Source organism: Spinacia oleracea, chromosome 3, assembly GCF_020520425.1.
Source record: "Spinacia oleracea cultivar Varoflay chromosome 3, BTI_SOV_V1, whole genome shotgun sequence".
Lineage (NCBI taxonomy): Eukaryota > Viridiplantae > Streptophyta > Magnoliopsida > Caryophyllales > Amaranthaceae > Spinacia > Spinacia oleracea.
The window spans coordinates 113,841,312-113,851,238 of record NC_079489.1 but is presented as its reverse complement, the minus strand read 5'-3'; positions in this window follow the sequence as shown (position 1 = coordinate 113,851,238).

The following is a 9,927-nucleotide window of genomic DNA, read 5'->3' as shown; positions in this document are numbered from 1 at the left end:
AGGCTTTAGAGCTTGTAACTGCCAGTTTTAAAGGCTCTTAAATGGCTCTTAATTAGCCGTTTAAAGCTCTTGTAGCTGTTGGTTTTTTGCTATTTATAGTCAGCTTCTTGATTGGAATAAACAACCAACTGGATGATTAAAACACTTGTTTGTTACATTTCAAATTATAGTTTATAATTCAGCCTTTTTCTTTGTTTTGGACGCGTTTCCTATTCAAAGAACTGATTGTGAGTCAATAGGTCTTGTTTTGCATTCACGATCAACGAGTTAAAGGTCTAGCTTGTTAATCAACTATCCTTGTTTATACAACGAGTTTTTAAACTCGTATCACTAATAGTATAAGATCATTAGTTATGCACTAAGTTGTTCATCATGTCCCTAATTAACTAATAATTACTTTTCAGGTACATGAGCGGTGACACACCTAATTATAAACTCAAGCGAATCAGGCAGTATTTAGATCAAGAGAGATCATTCTATTCTTTTCAAACCGATCAACCAGAAGAATTGAAACCAGAGGAAGTTGAATCAACATAGGATAGTCTAAAAGGAGAGGAAATGGGTGAAAGAACCTTGAAGGAGATGGCAGCCCCAAATACGGGAGATGATCCTCTCTGCATTGTGTTTCCGGAGCTGGACAAACCCCTCAAGCCGAATTCAGGTTTCCTTAATCTTCTTCCCAAATATTATGGGAAGTCAGGTGAGAATCCTCATCGACATTTAAAAGAGTTTAAGGTTGTTTGTTCTTCTATGAATCTTGAAGGAGTTGAACAGGATCATATTAGATTGCATGCTTTTCCTTTTTCTTTGCAAGATGTGGCTAAAGATTGGTTGTATGATCTTCCTGCTGGATCAATTACGACTTGGAATGTTATGGCATCAACTTTTCTAGGAAAGTACTTTCCAGCAAGTCTAATTGGATCCATCAGGAAGGAGATATGTGGCATTAGGCAAAATGATAATGAGTCCTTGTATGAGTATTGGGAACGTTTTAATAGATTGTGTTCCTCATGTCCCCAACATCAGATTAGTGACCAACTACTAATTCAATACTTTTATGAAGGCCTATTGCCTACTGATAGGGGTATGATAGATGCTTCGAGTGGGGGGGTATTAGTGGATAAAACACCAACCCAAGCTAGGGCTTTAATTTCTAATATGGCTCAAAACACCCAACAACATGGTTCTAAAAATGATGTTAAAAGAGTAAATGGAGTTGATTTAAGTGGTATTCAGAATCAATTACAAGAAAATGCTCAACAAATTGCTACTTTAACTACTCTTGTGTCTAAAATTGTTGCTAGTAATGAGTCTAAAGCTAGAGTGTGTGGAATTTGTTGTAATGAGTCTCATCCTACTGATAAATGTCCTGAATTGCAATCTGAAAATGTGAATGCTATAGGTGGTTATTCTGGTCAAAGAAAATATGATCCTTGCTCACAGACTTATAATGAAGGTTGGAAAGACCACCCTAACCTAAGGTATGGAAATAGACCACAACTTCCACAATCTATTCAACCAAGGCAATATGGTCAACAAAATCCACCACCCAAATATGGTCCTTCACTAGAAGATTTAGTTAAGCAACTAAGTCCATAACCAAGGTGTTGAGTATCAAAAGAAAACTGACACGCACCTTCATCACATAGACACTCAAATAGGTCAGATTTGCACTTCTCTAAGTAATCTTGAAACTCAAATTTTAGGTAAACTTCCATCACAAACAATCCCTAATCCCAATGGTCATGTTAAAGCTGTCACACTTAGGAGTAGTAAAGTGTTAACTGAACCTAAAATGAAAAGCCGTGAAGTTGAAAAAGAGATAGAAGTCAATCCTAAAGTTGGATCAAGGGAAAGAGTGGAAAGTGAGGGTGCTGTGAAGGAGAGTGAAAAAGAAAATGAAGGGGAGAGTAAAACTGAATCTAATTATGTTGTTTCTCGTTTTAAAGATTTGCCTCCTTTCCCTTCTCGATTTGCTAAAGCTAAGAAAGAGAGTCTTGACAATGAAATTCTAGAAACTTTTAGGAAAATTGAAGTCAATATTCCCCTTCTTGATGCTATTAAACAGGTACCTCGTTATGCAAAGTTTCTTAAGGAACTTTGTACTAACAAACGGCATTTTCGCTCTTCTGAAAAGGTAAGTATGGGGGAAAATATTTCAGCTATTATCCAAAAGAAGCTTCCCCCTAAGTGTAAGGATCCTGGCATGTTTTGTATTCCTTGCAAAACTGGTGATTCTAAGTTTGAGAGGTGTATGCTAGATTTAGGAGCCTCCATTAATGTTATGCCAAAATCTGTTTATGATACTTTAAATGTGGGTTCTTTGTCTAAAACTGATATTGTTATTCAGTTAGCTGATAGATCAAAGGCATTTCCAATAGGAGTCTTAGAAGATGTACTTGTGCAAGTGAATGAATTGGTATTTCCTGCTGACTTTTATGTTCTGGATATGGGTGATAGAAGTGATAGTGTTCCACTATTGTTAGGTAGACCATTCCTGAAAACTTCTAAGACTAAAATTGATGTTCATGAGGGTAATATAACTATGGAATTTGATGGAGAAATGATTAAATTTAATATTTTTGATGCTATGAGATACCCACCAAGTGATATCAATAATGTCAGTTCTATAGATACTTTTGATGCTTTTGATTGGATGGCTCAGGATTTATTTGATAAGTGGTGTGATCAATTGTTTGAAAATGATGTTTTTGATTATATGCGTGAAATTCCTTATTCTTCTGTTGTAGCCGCGTCGGATGTGGTTGATGTGAATCAAAAGTCTGATTTTTCTTTGCCCTTATCTGTGCCTAAATTGATTCCTTCTATTGTTGAAGCACTTGTTTTAGAGTTAAAACCTTTGCCCTCTAACTTGAAATATGTTTACTTGGGTGCTAATGAGACCTTGCCTATGATTATTTCAAGCTCATTAAATGAATTTCAAGAAGCAAGGTTGTTGAATGTGCTTAAAAATTATAAAGAGGCAATAGGATGGACTTTAGCAGACATAAAAGGCATTAGCCCCACCTTGTGCATGCATAGAATATTTCTTGAACAGAATGCTGAACCCACTAGAGAAACTCAACGAAGGTTAAACCCTTCAATGAGGGAAGTTGTTCAAAAGGAAATTATTAAATGGATAAATGCGGATGTGATCTATCCTATTTCTGATTCTCAATGGGTAAGTCCTATTCATGTGGTCCCTAAGAAAAGTGGAATAATAGTAGTTGAGAATAATAAAGGCGAGCTTGTCCCCACTAGAGTTCCTAATGGATGGAGAGTATGCATAGACTATAGGAAGCTTAATCAAGCTACTAGGAAAGACCATTTTCCTTTGCCTTTTATTGATCAAATGTTAGAAAAACTTGCTGGTCAGTCATTTTTCTGTTTTCTTGATGGTTATTCTGGTTATACTCAAGATCCAATAGCTCCTGAAGATCAAGATAAGACCACTTTTACTTGTCCTTTTGGTACATTTGCATTTAGGAGAATGCCTTTTGGATTGTGCAATGCCCCTGGAACTTTTCAAAGATGCATGATGAGTATTTTTTCTGATTTAATTGAAAAAGATATGGAAGTGTTTATGGATGATTTTACTGTTTTTGGTGATTCATTTGATAGATGCCTTCATAGTCTGTCTCGAGTGATGAAAAGATGTGTTGAAACTAACCTTGTGTTGAATTTCGAAAAGTATCATTTCATGGTTGAACAAGGTGTAGTACTTGGACATATTGTAAGTTCTAAAGGTTTAGAGGTTGACAAAGCTAAAATTGATGTCATTAGTTCACTACCTTATCCTACATGTGTTCGTGAAATTAGGTCATTTTTAGGGCATGCTGGCTTTTACAGACGTTTTATTAAAAATTTCTCTAAAATTGCATCTCCTTTGTGTGTTTTACTTGGTAAGGATGCTGTTTTTGACTTTAATGATAAATGCAAGAAAGCTTTTGATGATCTAAAAGATAAACTGACCTCTGCTCCTATTATTAGACCACCTGATTGGTCATTGCCTTTTGAAATCATGTGTGATGCTAGTGATAAAACAATAGGTGCTGTTTTAGGTCAAAAGAAAGATAAAGAGTCTTATGTGATCCATTATGCTTCCAAATCTCTTGATTCTTCCCAATGCAATTACACTGTGACTGAAAAAGAAATGTATGCTGTTGTTTTTGCTTTGGAAAAGTTTAGAACTTATTTGCTTGGCACTCATGTGATTATATATTCTGATCATGCAGCACTTAAATATTTGTTGAAAAAGAAAGAGTCAAAACCTAGATTGCTTAGGTGGATGCTTTTGTTGCAAGAATTTGACCTTGAAATTAGGGATAAAAAGGGTGTAGAGAATCTGGTTGCTGACCACTTAAGTAGGATTGTTCCTAGAGATGATTGGCCTTTAATGACCGAGTTCTTTCCTGATGAACAATTTCTTTCCTTATGTCGTATTGATACTCCTTGGTATGCTGATATGGTGAATTTCTTAGTTACTAGAACATTTCCTCCTACATTGTCTAGAGCTCAAAAGGAAAAGATCAAATCTGATTCTAAATACTACTTCTGGGATGATCCATATTTATGGAAATCTTGTTCTGACTTAATAATTAGGAGATGTATAGATAAACCTGAATATGCTTCTATGCTTCATTTTTGTCATAATCTTGAAAGTGGAGGGCATTTTGGTCCTCAAAGGACTGCTCATAAGGTTCTTGAATGTGGTTTATATTGGCCTACAATTTATAAAGATGCTTATTTGTTTTGCAAGTCATGTGAACGTTGCCAAAAAACAGGTAATCTGTCTAAAAGAAATCAGATGCCTCAATCTGGTATTCTGATTTGTGAGATATTTGATGTGTGGGGTATAGATTTTATGGGTCGTTTCCCGTCTTCTTTTGGTAATGTCTACATTATTCTTGCTGTTGACTATGTTTCTAAATGGGTAGAGGCAAAAGCCGTGATAACTGATGATGCCAAAACAGTGGTTAAATTCATTAAAAGTCATGTTTTTAATAGATTTGGCATGCCTAAGGCTATTATTAGTGATAGAGGAACACATTTTTGCAATAAAACCTTTGGTTCCCTTCTTGAAATGTACCATGTGACTCATCGAGTAGCTACTGCATACCACCCGCAAACTAGTGGTCAGGTTGAAGTGTCTAATAGAGAAATAAAGTCTATTCTAGAAAAAATGGTCAATCCGAATAGGAAAGATTGGAGTCTCCGTTTAGGTGATGCTCTATGGGCATATAGGACTGCTTATAAAACACCTATAGGAATGTCACCTTTCAGACTTGTTTATGGAAAATCTTGTCACCTACCTGTAGAAATTGAGCATAAATCTTTCTGGGCAGTGAAGCAATGTAACTTAGACTATGATTCTGCTGGAAAAGAGAGAAAGTTACAGCTCCTTGAGTTGGAAGAATTAAGGTTTGAATCTTATGCAAATGCTAAAAACTACAAAGAGAAGACTAAAGCATTCCATGATAAAAGGATAGCTAGGAAATCTTTTCAAGTTGGCCAGAAAGTTCTTTTATTTAATGCTAGACTGAAATTATTTCCTGGAAAGTTGCAAACTAGATGGCTTGGTCCCTTTGTTGTTACTAATGTGTTTCCTCATGGTGCAGTGGAAATAAAGGACTTTGGTACTGACAAAACTTTCAAAGTTAATGGTCACAGATTGAAGCCATTCTATGATCAAGCTTATGTGCAGATGATCGAAGATGTCACGTTTGAGGAAATCTGACAAAGAATTGAGAACGTCGAGCCAACGACTTAAACTAACGGCGCTACTGGGAGGCAACCCATGATTGTTTTCTGCTTACATTATTTATTTTATTTTATTTATTTTATTTAATTGTATTTTTTTGAAATTTATTACTCTGCTATTTTCAGTTTCAGCAAGTTCAGTTTACTTTATTCCACCTCACAGACTATGTGAATAACCTAAGCTAAAATTTCTCATAAGTGAAGCATGGATAACTTACAAGAATTCTGCAGTTCAACCTTTTGTTGTCACGAGATTGATTATTCATTGTTATTGATCTTATTTCATTTGCAGGGACAAATATAATTCTGACAGTGGGGTAAACTACCAAGCTGAGCAAATTCCTTGCCCTCAATCTGCTGCAACAGTTCTTCTGAACCAACAGGTCCCTGTCCTCCGTGTTTCCACGACAGATATCCCTCAGATTCTTGATGAGCATAAAAGGTTCGTAAGCTACAAACCTCATAGCCCATTCATCAGGGATATTGTTCAGCATGAGACTCATAACCTTTTTGAGATCCGAATCCCAGGCGGCATATCTTTCAGGGGTCATGTCTCTGACATAGTAGCTTGGCGTAGGATTGAACAGTACATACTCAAATCCATTGAGTCTGAGTACTTCAACTAGCTTAGCTTCCCATTCAAGAAAATTTGTTAGGTTTAGCTTGACCATAAGCTCAGAACCCATGATGATGTTTTGATTGTTGTTTGCCATAGTTAAAACTACAATTGAAAAAGAATAAACAAATAAATAACCATTCACAGTTTCTCTTAATAAACTTAAATTCTAGCATACATGCATAATTTATCATTTATTAAGCATTTTATTCAAGTTATGTGTTCCGGCAGGTGTGAATAAAATGATTCCAAGATCCTTAAATCATTGAAGAATTAAGCACATTATGTATTTAGACTCAATTCTAAAATATTTTAGGTAAGCAATGCCTTTGCTAATAGTCTAGAAACTACTCTTGGTTGATAGGTACGTCTAAGAACTTATTAGGTAAACCTATCTCATTTGCCACGACATAAAAGGACTCCTTACTTATATCGTTGAGTTTCACCAAAACTAACATGTACTCACAATTATTTGTGTACCTTACCCCTTTAGGATCAATAAGTAACACCTCGCTTAGGCGTAAAACTATTACTAAGATTGATGCAAAGGTTTATCCAAGTAAGTGTTATTTTGGCATGACACCTTTTAACTCAATTATTAAAGTTTGGAACTTAAGGCTCTTACAATGTTGGTTAGATTTAAAGTAAACTAAAATCCTTAAATCATGCAACATAATCAAGCCACAATCTCATGCATAATTAAGACATATTTAAAGCAATAAATAACTTAAAACATGCATAAGATATAAATGTGATCTAGTATGGCCCGACTTCATCTTGAAGCTTCAACTTCAAACTCCGTCTTGAAAATGGATTGGAAACTCCGTCTTGAATTTCATCATGGGAGGCGCCATTTTCTTCAAATAGGATAAGCTAATTACAACTATTTGATGGTACACATACCATATTTAAATTAAAAACTTTGGTGAATTAGACCAATTTTACATTCAAATTAATGGTACGCAGACCATATTTTCTATCCTATTTGGGCCATACTAGTCACTTTCCATAACCTGCAAAACAGTACATTTACAATATACCATTCACCCATTCATTTATCAATGAATGGCCCACATAGCTGGTTAGTAGAACATATTATGCATTACATAAATATTTGCAGCAATTAATCAAGGGTTTCAATAATCTACCAATTATTCAATCCTTATCAATTCTAATCAAGTTGTTTTAATCTTAAAGGAATGTAGACATAATCAAGAGTTTATGACTAAAACGCTCCCACTTAAACTAATAAATTTACATGCTTTACTAATTTTAAAATTGTATTTCCTAGTGTAACCGGAAACAATACAAATTTAATTAAAATTTAAAGCTCATATAAATTATTTTTTGAATCCTCTTATTTATTTTCAGTTTATTGAATTAATTAATTTAAATTTAATCAAGGTTTTAATTTTAGTAAAATAATTAGTATAAATAAAATTCATAATAATTAAATTATTCAAAATTAAATTCCGAGAAAAAATTAAATTACGAATTTTCAATTTAATTAAAAACGCTTTCCAATCTGAAAATCAAAATTAAATTCAAAGCGCATCAATCGGGTCAAGACGAGGCCATGGGCTTGCACCCATGCCCCGTCGAGTCCACGAGGCAGCAGCGCCCCTCGACTGATCGCACAGCAAGGCACGAGCAGGCCACACGCACACGCAGCCAGCCCAGCAAGCCACGCATGCGCGTAGCCTGCTTGCTCGCTGTGTTCTAGCTTGCTCATTGGGCGAGGCAGCGCGCGATGGGCGAGCAGCGCTTGCTCCCTGCTCGCACACCTCGTCTCGCTTGTGCCTTGCACCTTCCCCCCATCCGCCCATGCTCGCAGCACACATCACCTAGGCAGGCCCACTGCCTTGCGCGCATGCCATGCTCCTTTGCTCAATGCATTCGTGCCGCATGGGCGACGAGCTCCCTTGCTCGTCGTCGCATGCCCGCACTATACAACACCCCTTAAGGGTAACACGTAGCGTCCATTGCTTTGTGCGTGCAAGATTCATGAGCGGATTATATAAAAATCAAAACTTTTTAATTCAAATTTATAGACAAATTAATAAATCACATTAATTTCATAAATTTAGGGAGAAAAATCGAAAATTTATTATTCAAATTAATTTCCGATTATCATGGATTCAAATCTAGGTCATAAAAATTTAAAATTTACCAAATTTAACAATTTTTATGGTGGTTTTTTGTAGGGGAATACAGTTAAACATAATAACATGTGCGGAAACAATCCCCAAAGCCAGGAAGCATGTATAAAGCACAGATTAAGCATACTTACGTTTGAAGCGTGTTTTCCACAAATCCGTCAACGAACACGAACAAAGAACTCCACTTGTCGTTCCTCTACTTGGTTCACCGACATGTTCAGATCCGTCTTGATAATCGTAGCTTAGACAATTAATCAAGAGTTTGTGCTTTTGGGAAGAACACATCCATGGAGGCTAGAGAGAATTAGGGTTTCTCTCTCCTCCTTAGGGTTTGATGTGTAATCTGAATTGTGTTGAGAAAAACGTATATTTTGGTTATTAGAATAACCTAACATATAAGCTAGCTAACCGACCAAGGCATAAGGCCATTGGCCGGCCAGCAAGCCCACGACGGGCATCATGCGCGCACCTAGACAACATGGGCCGCGGGCCACGAGTTGCTTGCTTGCCTTGTGCCTTGTCCGCGCGCGCCACACAGCAGCAAGGCTTATGGGCCAGCGCTGCATTGTCATGCACGCTGCGCCCATGGGCCTTGTGCTTGTGCGCTCCGGCTTGTGGGTTTCTTTCATATTACGATTAAATTATCCTTCGACAATTTATTTATCGTTTCGTACTTGATGATCCAATGTCGTACGATACGATTATTCGTCTTCCCTAGCTTACGAATATACGCAATACCGTATACGATTTCACGATCCAATGTTTAATCGTATAATTATGTTTTTCCGAACTAATTTCCCGAAAAGCTATTAAATGAATTTCCGATTCATTTAATCCGGTGATCTGTTACATGCCATTAGTGTGACCTTGTAGGTTCAGTCAAGAGTAAGTGGTGAGCTTAATATTCTTTAGAACTCACTGATCGGAAGCATTGCTCCAGCTAGCTGTTTCGGTCACTTGATCTCACTGAATTAATTGTTCGCAATTAATCTGAACCTTGGTATTAGACTAAATGCACCTTGGTTGAAGGACATATTTCCTTCAGTCTCCCACTTGTCATTCAGACAAGTGTGCATTCACATTCCTTTGTCGCTTAGTGTTACTTGCTGAACATAAGGTAAGATACAAGCCATCCTTATTAGGCCCAGAAGTGTTTCTCGGATTACAGAGCTCAACTGTTAAACTTTTCCAGAAGGATAAGCCTTAACCATTCTGAGCATGGCCATGCATTTTCACAGTATCTAACTCTCCGAGAGGCCTTGTTACACAAAAACACCATATCCTATCAAAGATAGGAGGACAATCCATTCTTGCAATCTATGAACACTCACTTTGATTCATAGTACGCCCAATAACTGCTTTTATAGCCTCCTTTTACGTTGCGACGTTTAG